Source organism: Ammospiza caudacuta, chromosome 5 (genome assembly GCF_027887145.1).
Source record: "Ammospiza caudacuta isolate bAmmCau1 chromosome 5, bAmmCau1.pri, whole genome shotgun sequence".
Lineage (NCBI taxonomy): Eukaryota > Metazoa > Chordata > Aves > Passeriformes > Passerellidae > Ammospiza > Ammospiza caudacuta.
In genome coordinates this window covers 32,288,953-32,304,738 of record NC_080597.1, presented here as the reverse complement: position 1 = coordinate 32,304,738, position 15,786 = coordinate 32,288,953, and the positions used below count along the sequence as shown (strand labels likewise).

At 36.3% G+C, this 15,786-nt stretch overlaps 1 protein-coding gene across 4 annotated transcripts in view; it reads right to left on the bottom strand.

The window, feature by feature from the left end:
* ANKS1B (ankyrin repeat and sterile alpha motif domain containing 1B) overlaps window positions 1–15,786 on the bottom strand; it is a 412,748-nt gene that overhangs the window by 135,194 nt on the left and 261,768 nt on the right. The window lies entirely within an intron of this gene.

Genomic DNA, 15,786 nt, shown 5'->3' with positions numbered 1-15,786 from the left:
CATTTTAACATTTAGGAGTTTCCCCACAACTATGAGATATACAACCTTTGCCTGAGTGGAAGTGTTTTGCTTCAGAAATAAGATAAACTGCTTTCAAATCTTTTTAGATGAAACTTCTGCCTTCCCAATTGTCACCAAAAACCAAACTTAACCTCAAAAAGCATACAGACTCTGACTCCTCTGGATTTTGCTTCCTTCTTTTAATGGAAAAGAACATTTCTTTGCTCAACTTATATGATGTATTTGATGTTGTAGAAACAAGAAGCTACTGGATCACTTCAAGAATGATCAGAAACATTCTAAAATTCTTCCTGCTCCACCCTTCAAATCAGCCCAGAGGATCACCACACCACTCAGATTTGGTGACTCATAAAAGTCAGAAGTTTTCTGGCATATTACTCAACATGCAGTCACTGCTATGATGAGAACATTGCTCTCATCCCCAACCACTGCAGAAGAGATCACTATCCAGATGAAAAGGGAAAATTTTCCAATAGAACAGAGCTCAGTAACATGGAATCTGGATATCAGCACAATTATATTCCCCATCATACAGTCCCCATTGAGCAGTAGAGGTCAAAAGCAAAATTTCAGAATAAACCAACAGTTTAGCATGTAATAATTAGGCATGGGGGGTACCTATTTCCTTCCACTGACCTTGGAGAATGCCTGCAAAGTAGCAGGGATTCTAATATGCTTATTTTAAAGAATAGAATTACCAAATTATATATCTACATTTTTGTGAACTTAAATATAACAATAACTACTATATTTGTTAATAATAAGTACAGCATTTAATTCAACATAACTTATTTTCTTGCATTTGCAACTGAAAAAGAACTAAAGGGTAAGAATGTAATATTTTGTGGAAAGCGTTAACTTTCTACCAGCCTTCATAGCCTGATCAACTCAATTTTTAGAAACCTACGAAAGTTTGAAATTAATTTATATAAGTAGAGGTAAAACAACCCAAACAATAAGAAATCCACCAAGCTTCATATTCAACTTAGCTAAAGTTAAAAGAGCTGGATTGTCATACACAAAGGAACAACAAGCCAAAGTCAGATATCCTAGAAATTATTATCAAGTAGAAACATTTAAAATGTTCCTGTATCCTGTATTCCGAGGAGTTTCTCCAGAGGCAAGCTGCTACACCTATGCAGTAGTGATCCTCAGTAAAGGTGTCTCTGTTATACCCAGATTTTGACATAAAGGATAAGGAAGAACAGAAGCTTGCATGGAGACCTTGTAGCAACCTTCCAGTACCTGAACAGGGCCTAGAGGGAAGCTGGAGAGCAACTTTTCATAAGGAATAAGGAGTAATAGGTACAAATTGAAAGAGAGGAAATTTAGATTAGATATTAGGAAGAAATTATTGTGAGAGTGGTGAGACACTGGAGTAGATTACTCAGGGATGCCCCAACCCTGGCCATGTTCAAGGCAAGTTGAAGCAGCCCTTGAGCAGCATGGTCTAGTGGAAGGTGTCCCTGCCCATGGCAGCAGGGGCTGGGACTAGATGACCTTTAAGGTCCATTTCTACCCCTTAACATTCTGTGATTCTATGATATAACCAAGCAGACTACTACATCCAAATCTCTGAATGTGCTGAAAGATCTAAACAATCTCAAATTCCAATAAAAATGTAGTGATATATTGAAAACTATATAAACAGCAAGGATGTTACATTCTGGACAATTCTAACAACTGAAGGAAGGACTCACTAGGTTCATGCCATTGCCATGTTGCATTCAGATACTCTACACTTCTGGTGAGCCCAGAGCACATCCCCTATGCTGTCCATGGCCTCATGGAGGCCCCAGACACCACCATGGGGAAGCTCTGCACAATGACCCTGGGGCCATGTCCGACCCCAGCCCCCACACACCCTGCCTGATCCTGACACCCCCTGTGGGCCAATATCCCAGCACAGCCTGTGCCCTTCCCCAGAAGGTGCCTGATCCCTGGGGCTGTCCTGGTCCCCCACAGATGCCCTGTTCCTGGCTGGAGTGGTGGGTGAGGCTCGGCTGCCAGGCCCTGCCCTGCTGCCCTGCGGACCCCCCAGTCTCGTGGAACCCTGTCGCTTTGGACTCTTCCTAAATCTTGTAGTTCCTTTGTCTATTCTCAAAATCCATTCCTTTCCAGCAGCAATGGAGAAACATGACTTTAAGCGTTCTGCAAAGCGACTGCATCAAGCAGACGCCGGAGCTCTGTGACATGTGTTACACATCCGCTTAGCTCAGCTTGGAAACACTACGGTTTTAAATAACAGCGCTCGCGACTTCCGTTGCTATCTCACAGAGGGGTTGAGTCATTCCTGGCTCAGACACTGCCAGTCAGAGGGAAGAGGCCGTGGGCAGGAGGCTGCTGTGTGCCCACACCGCCCCACCTGCCAGGCACAGCTGACTGCTGGAGCGCTGTGGCACAGCCCGTGCAGCACCAGGCTCCCCCTGTGCCACCCCTGCCCCACCGTGAGACACACAGATTCCCAGTGGAACCAAGTCACAGCCTGAGAGGTACTGAAGCACCAAGGGAACAGCTGCCCAGATGTGTGGCCTCAGCCTGGGCACAGCTACTGACAATACCACACCTGTGGTAACACAGGTTTCAACAGCTATTCCCTCAGATAAAATTCAAGATGGAACAATTCATTTCTAAAGGATACACCGGCTTCCATGGGGTAAGCCAGGATGTATGAGACCTCTGAAATCACACTGTCACACTGCAGTGCAGGCTAACAGAGCCTGGAAGGCTGTGTTTTGCTTGGTTTTTACCTGATCAAATGAAAATAAAATTTAAATCACTCATTATAAAATATGGATAATAAGATAATTCTTCTTCTAGAGTGGACAGACAAACTGATTATGAGTCAGAAAGTCACTGTGCCAAACACTGTGCAGATAATATGGTGATCCTTCCTCTGAGGAGTTTGCAAAGTTAAAGTAGTTATGTCTGCAGAGTGAGCAATGGAAGAAGTAGCAGGCTTTAATTTACAGCTGATGGCTAAATTAGAAAGCAATCTGAAAACCTGGGTATCATTGAATGTGAGAGAGCTGACAAGTAGAGCAAAATTGTTGGAAACAAGACAATAACAGAAGATATATAACAGCAAGTGCCTAGATTATCCTCACCCATACTTTGTATCAACTCTTAGAGCAATTTTTCAAAATTATGTATAGTGATAAAGTAAAACACAAGTAATAAGGGCAGGCTGCCAAATAGTACTTAGAATACAAATCAAAGGAGTATGCTGGAGTACACATTAAAATTTAAACCTTTCATCTGCTACTTGTATGACAGTATTGTGAGAAAGACAGAAATGGAAAACTTTTGTGCCTAATTAAAACTCCCCGTTGAGATGCAAGTCGTTAGAATTTCATATAAAGTGTTGTACAGCAAGACAGTAATGAAGATGGGTTTTGGTAACTAAGACAAAGAGGACAGGGAGTTAAAGACAGACATTTGTCATTACAGATAATGGGATATTTTTAAACTAGTTTAATGCACGTGCATACTTTATAGTACCAGGGTAGAAATCATACTGAGGGCACAAATTCTCCTGCCTTTTCCAGAATACTAGGATACAATGCAATGAGCAGAAAAATAGAGGAAGAAGCAAAAAAGAATCCTCATTTATTCAAGCACCTCTTCATTACTAGTAGGTACAAGCCAAAAGGATACGTGGATCCTTCTAAATGTGTGCTCTAGTGCCTGGACACATTTCCTGAACACTGTTTAATTTACTAATATAGACAGAACTATGGAATTCAGAGATCTGAAGTCACAACTAATTTGGTAATGTACCATAAGCCAGCAAGGTTATGTCTACTGCTTGCAACAAGTACAAATCCACCAGCAAACAGAAACACAGAATTAAAGAGGTAGTATCCTGGGAGGTCCACATGGAAATGAATACAATAACAGCTTGGAAAAATATGTGTGAAATCAGAATTTTAATCAAAACCATTCTTAAATGTTTTTTGTCTCTAGTAGTTTCCAAAGTTCTCTTGGTGTATCAAGAACCATCAGGGCAATCTGTAATCTGCCAGGCTAGTCTGTGACATTTTATGTGCTCTCCTGAGAAACAACATACCATAAGAGGTTACACTAGAAATAAAGCTCACAATGACAAAAAATATTTAGGACATAATAGAAATAGTCTTTTGAAATACCGAGAGAAAAGAAAAATACTTACAGGCTTCTCAGTTCAAGGTCAATTCTGGCAATGCACATTATGAACCATACAAAAAAGCTTTTCATGCCAAAATGACTGTTCCCTGTGGTTTTTATTTTGAGCAGTAAGACAAGTTTGAAATGTCCAAATATTGGCAGAAGATTTTTTTTTTTATATGATGATGTAAATTTTGTAGATCATTAATAATGGAATTCTCCAAGCATGTACTCTTCCTTTGCTTAAGGTAGGGCTTGTGGGCAGAGCTGAGGCAGAGGAGTGTTGTCGCAGCACCAGTGTTGTTGCTATCGCACTGCTTAGAAACAAAAGTTAAAAATAATGCTCCTTGCTAGTTCTTCACACTCACAAATGCCTTAGTATTGGTTACTATGATAGTTCCTTGTTATGTCAAGCAAGAGTAGTCAAAAGAATTGAAAAGCAAACCTCTAGTATTTGTTAACTCATGAGATTCTGGGGTTTAATCATAAAGACTGAGCAGTTTTTTTTGTAGTTGAAAGTTATGTCTGCTTCAACTTCACTAAGAAATTCTGGCAGAAATAAATTTTGCAAATTCACACGTTTCTGCACCCAGTACTGGCTATTGCATGCCTAATTTCATTTGAGTACAAAGAATTTCTGAATTGCAATATCTAGTTTTAGCTGGTTTTATGTTTTTCTAGAATAACTGAGGTCACAAGGGTATTTCAACACATGAATCACAAACAATTGCACATTTGATCTTCTATTTACCTGGTATTTTTAGGTAAGCTTCCTAGAGCTTAGAAGGCATTCACATCACACCTTTGTAATACTTCTGATATGGAGGGTTGGCTATGGCAAGATGAAAGAATTTTCATCTTTAGAAAAAGTGCACCACTTTTTTTTATTATAGAAAGATGGAGCTTTCTATCTCTGCCAGCCAAAGAATTGCTTTCTAAAACATGCCATAGCACTTTTCAGACTGGTTTACTCTTTTTGATGAATGTTGCAGTATTTTGAGATCCTTGCATGCAGGGAAATACCTCTACTTCTAGTCTTGTTCAATGACCAAAGTAGATCTCCATTCTATACCTACCATGAAAATAAGTAAGAAGATTATTCTGGCAAAGTGGGGCACCAATCCAGTTCCCTGCACAGGTTGTGTGGCATGGCATTAGATTAAAATAGCTGATGAGTAGATGATCTGCACCTTTATATTTAACAGAAAAAAAGCTCTCTTAACAGTGAGCTGAAGAAAAAGAAAAGAGATACCAGATAAATCATAATTATCAGCAGTACATGATATAAACTCTCATTTCTGGCCTGATGGGAGTCTGTGTTGCACTGTGGACCTCTGTGGGTCTGACAATAATTTCTAGTGTCTCAGCAGGACTATTGTCAATAGGTGTGTATTTGCTGCATATGAACCTACATGCCCACCAGAAACAAGACCACATATAGTGAATGATTTTAAAAAACATCAGAATTAGTTTTCTGGTGCGCAGACTGGGAATTTATCATATCTGTTATGCTTAATTTTCTATATTATTCTCTGTAATATTCCAAAACTCATTCACCAGCATATTAGGAAAATGCAAACACAGCTGAAACAAACTAAGTCCTGTAGTTTGTGGAAATATTTGTAGTAGTCACCTAGCATTAATAACATGAGCCTTGTTTGCAAAAATAACCAACTGTGTAACAATAGAAATGGCAAGAAAAAAACAGCCAGAAAATTATTTTGTAGAACCAGCAACCCACTCTAAGCCTTCTCAAAAGGGTAGGATTTGACCACACTGACACATCTGGGAGAAACAGGTAATATGGCCTTTGGGTCTCAAACTGCAATTGCAGCCTTTAAAGAAGAATACAAGTTGAGAATATATAAGCTCAGTGGCTGCCTGAAGTTGCATATCTCAGGCCATCTGAGAGAAAAAATTGATAAGCATAAAGTGATTTTAATAAAAATATGAGTGGCTGCACCAGGCCATAGCAGAGCTCTAGAGATGTGTTTAAATCAACATCCTCCCTTAAGCAATGACTCGTACAAAAAGAAAGTTCCCCTGGTTGCTCACATTCTGTTGTGACATTCCATTTTAAGTATAAAAATGTTTCAAATGTAATAAATGTACCAATTTAAAATTCTACTTAGACTGATGATACTTCCCAGAAAAAATGTAATTCAAAGTCCATTTGATTACAGTAAAAGTTTAAAAATTCAAGGTAACTTTGAGGGCTGAAATAAAACATGGCTCTAGCAGTTTAGATAAATACTAGCACTAAGATAAATACTTACTACTCAGCAATGGAATTACACAGTATTGAAGTCTCATACCTTGGTCTTATTTAACCAAGGGTATTTTATCCTTAATCAATAAATAAAATATTAGTGCTAAAATCCAAAATACAGCTATATGTTAGGATTTGGACATAATCACAAGAGGTAAGAAAACAATCAAGAAAATAAAAAAGTAAAGGCACGGAATTACTGTGCACTAACATTCTCGATCCCTGTCAGAAGAGCACCAGATCCACCTAGTGGAAATTTCCTTTATTACAGTGACTCTAATATGCCATCTGGTAAGCAGTATCGCAAGATATCCTGCTTGGTGGGAAAGCCAATATGTGTTATTGTCACTGAATCACAGAATTTAGGGCTGGGAACATTACTGCTAGGTTTCTTCCTGTCATGCAGGACTATTATTCTGGCTTTCACCTCCCTTAAATTTATAAGAGGATGATGTTTACACTGTTCATTTACAGAGAGAGAGAGTTTTCTAATTTTTCTTATGTCATTAATTTTTTCTTTCTTCTAACTAATTTTTCTTTCTTCTAACTAAATTAAATGTGTCTTTTTTGTGTAATCTTATTTTTTTAAGCAATTGGATACATTACTCTGACAACTATCTGCTTTTAAACTTCAAACCTATAAAGTTCTGTCATGTTCCTTCAGTACTCCAAAGCAGGGTTGGTAACAGTATTAAATTCTATTACTGCTATAATTTAAACTCTCTGGTGAATTTTTTCTTCACAATTCCCTAAAGCAGATAGTTTTATCTTTCTGGGGATATGTGCAAAACTGTATTAACATGATGCACAGAAATATCAAGGACACTTAAATATATGGTTTGATAACACGTCTTTTTACAACTGTAAGATCATTTCAAACTATTTTGTATTTTAAATTAATTTCAGGAATACAGGCAGGAGTTGGTGATTCTGCATGTATGACTGTTTTCAGCACATAAGACAGCATCATCAGATTTCATTCCTTTTTTGCCATATATATATTTATTTTCTAAGACAACACTAGAAAAATGTTTATAAAGTTTTCTAGGCCTCAAATGTAAAGCAGCTGAACCCACAAGACATGCTGAACTATACTTTCAGAAACTGCTTGGTTTGACCGCTGAACATAGAATTAACATTTATGAGCTTGCTGCGAAGTTTACAAATTATCATCATATACAAAATTTATCCTTAGGAAGTGCAAATGGGTTCAAATCTGTAGGCATAGCTGAAAAGAGCACAGCCCTTATAAAATCAGGTCTGTGCTACTTGAATGGGATTTATCTTGCCTGAATAAAAAAATCACAGGTCCTGGATAAAACACAGAAATTTAAAACGGAAATTGGAAAATCTGTTTTACATGGAATTATTCTGGAACTTTTCAGCATACTGACTGGTCAGAAAAAATGAGGCTATTAACTTTATTCTTTCTATTCATAACTAGGAGCGTGGATTTAGAAAGACATGGTAAAAGTTGTTCTCTCTTGTGGTACAAATGCCATAGAAGTAGGAGCGACATAGTTGCAGGACTGAAAAAAGCCAGACATATGATACATGGTGTTCCTAAGGAGTAGGCAGCATTCAGCAGTCTGGTACATCCAGTGGCTGTTAAAGATAAAATGTGTTGATATACGATGGTGTGCTACAATTACTTTCTCAGAACATAGTGAGACTTTCAAGCACGTTTCCTCAAGTAAGAAACAGGTTTCTAGGGGAAACAGGTTTCATCTCAGGAGTTTTGATACTGGGACTGTTTTTAATTATTATTTTTCCTGTATATCACAATTTTAAGTCAATAATTTCTATTGTATTTTCTCAACTAAAAGTCCAAATACAGATTCAGAGTAATATTAATTTTATGGCATAAAAATGTTCACAACAGAGATCTCAGTACTCATGTCAAGGTCCCTTTAATTAACAGGGAAAAAAAGGCACCTTCAAGCATGACTCATTTGATATAATTTAGGCTTTTGCTTTAGGACTAGATGAATCACATAAGAGAAATGGCTGCATATCTTCAATGATTATAGCAAGAAGCTAGACATGTATCTCCTATGACTGAGCTGTAAATATGAATTTCACTGATATAGTCAGAAATTGAAATTTTATCCTTCCATTGTTCCTCCTTTTGCTAAAGCAGAACACAATTTAACATGTTCAATATAGATCAAAGAAAATATTATTGATTTCATTCCAATTTCAAGTGATCACCTAGGTACATGAAATAAACTTTCAAGATGATTTTTTAAAATATTTAGATATTTTAAAATTATATAGATTTTAAAATGCAATTTATTTTTAATTTTTTATAATAATTTTCAGAATTTTCTTTTCATAACTGTGACACAGTTATGAAAAAGAGTGTCTGCTTCGTAAGACAATTAATTTTAGTAAAAACAAAATAATCTGGACAGTTCCAGTATATCCATGATTGCATACTGTAGGATCAATCATCACAAGGAACTTAGAAATTAATACATGCGTAGGGAAAACATAGTTTTTTCTAGTAATGCAATGTCTTGCTCCATTTCCACCCACTTAATGAGTGGAATATGCAAAATAATTAATATAATGGGCACATGAAAGACACAGTTATGAATTTTGCCCAACATTGCCCTTTATAATAATATAGTATTAGTTGCCCTATATAGTTATAGGCCTAATTAGCTATAGTTGCCCTATACAATAATTTAGTAAAGTTGGGCTGTAAACCCTTTTGTACTTCAATCATTTTGGTAATGGCTGGTTAGAAGATGCACTCTAAAATATCAATAATCTAACTGAGAGTTCTTCTGCTTATCCATGAGAAGAGAAACTGGTTGAGTTAGAGCTCTCCAAGAACCCTGTTAGCCTTGTTTTTTATTGCTTATCCTAATTGCTTATCCTATAATAACATATGAAGACTGGCAAAAGAGAAGTCAAAAAATAAAAGCCAGGGGAGGGAGGCCAGAAGTAAATTAAACATAACACAAGAAGCAGATCACAATAACATATATATATATATATATATATATATATATATATATATATGTATGTATGTATGTATAATTCAATGTATATATAGATATACATTGAATTATACCACCCTTCTAAATGATTGTGTAACTTTTTTTTTTAATACTGCTTTGTATATAGCTTCACATATAAACTGAACAACTCAGGGTATCCTACCACCAGAGACATTTGAGTGCACACATTTTAAAAATTCCCAGGAGCCTCATGGCAAAGTAATGCACTGAACAAGTATGCTGGGTTCCTAAAGTATCAGTAAGTTTCACAAGGAAATACCGGAGAATTCCAAATTTTCAGCTGCTGGCAAGACAGCTTTGGCGAAAGCACCAAAGGTATAAGACCTCCAGACATGTCCCAGAATGTCCATTGCACTGACTGGTCTTTGTTCTTTCTGACCAGTACCACTTACTTGTGGTGTGTCAGCTAAACTGGATTAGGAACTCTGGTGGGAAATTCACAGTGAGAGCAAACGAGGTTCTGAAATGTTTTAATGGGAAACTACCCTTGAGATAAAAAAGATGAAGTAGAAAACAAAATGAACAATGAAAATAATTGATTTCCCACAGTGTTTTTCAAAGCCAAGTGTCAGCTAGCTACTAAAATAAATAAAACATGCTACTACTTATTATTATTTTACTAGTCGTGAGTAAAAACTAACTGTGGGTATTGTCATTAACACTCATCTCTGACAATTCCATAAAAGATTTGTTATAAAGATATAGCTCTGTTGATAGATACTTGGGAAAGGTTTTGGGATTTTGTTCCTTATTTTTGTTTTTAATTCTGGGTTTTTTTTTACTTGCAAGACATTAGGAGGACATGATGAAGACTAAGTCCAAATACAAGATTTCATTTATTCAGAATTATGTGTGTTGTGGTTCTAATGGTAGTTTTCTGCTTATCAGTAAACACATTTCTGACCCTCCTATTCATTTAAACTTACCTTGACATTTTCCCATCGGAAAATTTATATTTCTTAACCTCTGAGTCTATTTAGTGTCTTGATAATTGCTACATCCACAGTCAAACAAAATAGGTGAGTCTCAAGACCAAATAAAAGTCTTCATTTTCCTATTAATTGGTCTGTGTTTAATTATCAGCAGTATCTTCCTGGATTCCTTGTAGAAAAATGCAGCAGCTAATTCCATACTTACACGGAAAAAAATACTTAACACAAACAAATGGGATGCTAAAATGCTGATGCTTATGGAAAAAATAACAAATTGTCAGCAATAAACACAAAATCTCAGCCATTTCGCTTAACAGCACCTCCTGCAAAACAGTGTGGGGGTTTTATCCTTGACACATTGGAATAATCTCTGTTAAATCCCTGGGGAAATGCAAAGAAGATAGCAGTCAGATTGCTTCTCTGCCTTATCTGAATTCCAGTGGCCAATAGAAATCTTATGGTGAAAAGCTGAAGCACACATCAAAATACGCAGGAAAATATTTTACCAAGAACCTCAGCTTAAATGAACATCTCCAAAGAATCTTTTACAAACTTTTAAACTCTTTCTCACATCAAGGCATTCTTGACACAAATCTTACCTGAAACACTATCCAATGTTTTATTTCTTCTACAATATATGACATGTAGTCATCTCTCACATTTTCTGTAAATCATCATTTTCATATCCATAGTATTGTTTATTAATAACACCATAAAAACACTGAAAGTATTTTTTCTGATCATATTTTAGAGAGTGTTCTAGGAGCTCGCTGTCAAACCTTGAGGGTGAATCTCTGATGCAAAGGGTCAGCAAGCTGATTTGATTAAAGAAAAACAGAAAATCTAATTGTGAGAGCAATTTTGAATATTTGAAACTCTCTATGTATCTGTGTAGTCATTTGCTTCTATTTTAAACAGACATAAAATAAGGACTGTCATCTATTTTATATGATACTTAGATACTCTTTGTTTCTTCAAAATACATTTCTAGTCATTCTTGCTAAGCCTATTAGCTTCTCATGGCACTTGTTTCTGACTCTTCACATCTCATCCTGGCATGTATCTCATTTGCTTCTACCTCTCCTTAGTTCTCAGCTTCCTCTTGCCCATGCTTCAGTTCTAGCCAATTTCCAAAGCCAGCCATCCATATGCTTAGAGGCATATTAGACTTCTGTCATTTTTTTTCTCTCACATTGTCACATCTTATGCTTCTGATTCCCAGAGAGCCACAAATTACAAAAAAAAAAAAAAAAAAAAGTGTTCACAGATAGAGCAGATAACCTAAAATAATGATTTTTTTTTGGTGGAGGTCATGTACTAGTGCTACTGTACACTTTGCTATGAAAAGCAGGTGAGAAGAATTATTTCTGCTTGCAAACTGTTGCTCAGCTTCAACTAAAGAAGCAGCATAGATCTATCACTTCCCTTTAATAATGTAAATTTATGAACTAGCCTGGTGTTTTGCCATCCATCCTCCTCAGCTATGGCTTTGATGCTTATCTGTTGCTTATATAAATCTTACATAAATTTACTTATAAAGAAGGAAGCACAAAATACCTTGCATTTGGTTATGTTCACTGAAAACACAGTAGAACCATATTGTGTGTGGGAACACAAATGTTTTAAATACTTAGCTCTGCATAATTCTTCTTCTTGTGCTTTATGTGTGCACATGAGTGCATATGTATTGCTTTGTGGCTTACTGGAGGGAAAAGTATTTTATAGAAAGTCATTATGACTGTCTTTTCTGTTTTCAAGTAGATCATGCACGTAGAACAGGAAAAAATTCTTAGATGATAGAGATTGAAAGACAGTCATCAGCAACTCATCTGCAACCACTGAATAGAATTATTATTAAATGTATTAAAGGGTAGCATGAAGCCCAGACCCTGAGAAAAGCAGGATGGCCAGGTGCTTCGTTGATGCCTCAAGAGTGATAAAAAATGCCATTTGGAAAACTCATATGTCCTTCCTTTACTGATGAATGTGTTCATACAACCTGATTAGCTCAGGCAGGTTCTGATCCAGCTTTTAATATGTGAAGAAAGAATAACCAAGGTCTAACTATATTTTTCCAGTAGCTTCTGTCATTAGTGCATCTGAATCAGGCACTTAGTTCATAGATTAAAAAAGCACAGATGAAGCATTCTAATAGATTTTGAAACTGATTTTCTGTTTTGAACCCCAGAAAACTAGAAAGCTTTCTAATTTCGTATTAACAGACTCACAGACTTGCAAGCTATGCTGTAATTCATTATCTGAATAACATTTGGAAATTCATTGCACAAAAAACCCCACCAAGGTTAACTGCATTTTCACAAATTATTTTTATATTATTGAAATGCATTCAAATCCATACACATATTGCTTATCAGATGAATACAACATTTTCAAGATCTCTACGTGGTACGAAGAACAGTCTTTAAAATAAGCAATGAGTGAGAAAGTACAATCTGAGGCAGGAATCTAAATCAGGAGTTAAATGTACATAATCTTCCAAGGTCTTGATCATTATGAAAGGGATTGCAAGTACATGCCAATAACTATTTCCAGGATGTAAACATTTGGGCTGCCAGTGTGTTATTTACATCTATGGAAAATTTATAACTGGAGAAAATGGTATTTAATTTTGAAATAATACAGACTGAATATAAAAGGTTTCTTGGCACCAACAACTATTAGAATTGTGCATTGCCCTTTATGGAAAGCGAAACCTTATTCCTTTGAAAGTTAAAAACAGTGAAAGACAAAAATCCTTGAAGACAGCTTTAAGGACTCAAGCCCTGTTGGCTGTAGGCTGCAACAGAACCTTTTACAGTTGAGTAAATATTTCCTTCCTCCTCAACTTCATTGTTTTGAAAAAAATTTACCTTACTTCTATTAATAATCTTGGTATAATACTTTCCAGTCCTTTTTGAAATCCAGGGCTGTATCTGTGTGATACAAATGCAGTGGACTGCAGAGATATCCAAAGTAGCTCTGAACAATGTGAGACAGGAGAATCAAGCAAAAGACCCAGGGTAAGGCTGCTGTCCTAATTCTGGAACATTAATCACACTGATAGGTCTATATGGCACAGCACTGCATTGGCTCTCACACCTGAGAATGTCAAAAAAATCTGTTCGAGAGGGAAAATATTTCTAAAGTATTTCTGATCTTCAACATCTTTATAGTTAAAATGATTGCCATTCAGTCCTCTCTATCTTCAGCTATTGAAATCAGCTGCAAACAGAAGACAAATTATGCTAGCCAAGATCTGATACACTTGGGAATTTTAACTGGAAATATCAACCCTTCGCGATGTTTTATATGGCAATGCAGAAGCAGAAAAAAATAGATTTTAGATATTAAAGAAGAATTATTTTTCCTTTGCACACTACTGAACACAGTATTCTTTGAAAAGCACCAAAATAGTACTGCAGTCCTTTAAAAAATTATGTAATAAATTCTGCAGCTTTATTTCTTTGAAAAAGGGGATATTTCTTTATGATTTTTATCACTGCAAATTGCTTCAAAGTAAAAGCAGAAGTATTGGTTTGCAACATTAACACAATTATGTTCTTGTTTGCTTTTATGTATCATCACCTTCAAGTATTTTGTATTGACCTTCAATCAACACAATCTGTTTTAAAATGCCTTAAGCTAAAACTATGAGAGGTATGTTTTATGGGCAGAAATTGTAAGTATTTGAAACAAACCATTTATTCCGGCTCAAGTATCACAAATACTGTCTACAAAATAAAATACCCATAATGACATTATTTACAGCACCTGTCTTTCACTACAATCAACAATTCTTGTTGTAATGAAGGATGCTATCCTAAGCCTGCATATTTCAGAGGTCAAATTCAAAATAGGATATATATAAAATTTCTAAATTAATATCAGCTTGATCTGAAAAAGGATATTATTTTAAAATAGAAATCCAATTTCCTTGCTGGCTCATCAACACTTAAAAGGTTAAGCTGGTAAAATTCTATTCAGGCCTCTCCTAAGCTACTGAAGGCAGAACAAGTTGTTGCCTAGGACAACAAAATATTTAGTGACTGTATTTTATCTGTTTTTGTAGAGAACTTGTGGGCTGGCAGAAGAGGTTATTTTCCAGGGGTTTTAAAGGAAATAAGAAGTCTATTGTACTCCCTGGAAAGGAGATCACATTCTGAAACTCGAAATATGAACCTTCTGATAGAACATCAAGATTTTAGACAGAAAATCAAATGATAAGGCAATTTATTTGTTCCCTGGATGGAGAGAGATTTTGTTAGGATACTTCAGAGACAGTGCTCTCTCTGGCAATAGATAGAGTGGGTTACTTTATAATGCAGGATAATTTTTTTAATAAATCAATCATTTGTGCTACCTTGTGTTACAGGACAAGAAAATGATCCTGCAGATGGAACACAATAGGTGCTAAAATTGCTCAGCTTTGATTATTAGTGCTAAAAATGACTGCCAATCACTACCTGATTATAATTTGTTTTGAAGAGAGTGTGGGGGAAGAGAAGAAATGAAATAAAAGAGAAAAAGGTGGGGGGGGAAGTTCTGATTTTAAAAATTCTAAGGCAAATGTTTGCTTCAGAAAGGAGGGAAAAGCAATTGCTATCTGCAAATTTCAATGGCTAGATTTACAAATCAAACAGAGTGGTTTTAATACCACTTTTAAATCACAAAACATTATTTTTTTTTGTTATTGCCATAATGCAAGGAAATAAAAGAATCAGGAAAATTATTTCAAAGTATTTGTATCATGTCTTCTATTAAAATAACCTGTAGTACAAAATGACATCAGGTGTATTAGAAAAGAATCATTATGCTACCAAAAGAATAAATGTCATGACATTGTTCACAATGCAAATATTTCCTTCCTTCCTTCCTTCCTTCCTTCCTTCCTTCCTTCCTTCCTTCCTTCCTTCCTTCCTTCCTTCCTTCCTTCCTTCCTTCCTTCCTTCCTTCCTTCCTTCCTTCCTTCCTTCCTTCCTTCCTTCCTTCCTTCCTTCCTTCCTTCCTTCCTTCCTTCCTTCCTTCCTTCCTTCCTTCCTTCCTTCCTTCCTTCCTTCCTTCCTTCCTTCCTTCCTTCCTTCCTTCCTTCCTTCCTTCCTTCCTTCCTTCCTTCCTTCCTTCCTTCCTTCCTTCCTTCCTTCCTTCCTTCCTTCCTTCCTTCCTTCCTTCCTTCCTCCCTCCCTCCCTCCCTCCCTCCCTCCCTCCCTCTGAACTCTAAGCACTGCCATGATCCAAAGTGGGAGTGGGAAGAGGTAAACACAACATGTTTGAAGGAATTGCCATGGTTTGTCATCTCAAGCTCTTTTGCAAGTTACAGTATAGAGGAAAGAGAATGATGTATTTTAAAAGTATTTTCTTCAGAGTGAGGAACAGATGGAAGCTTGCACAT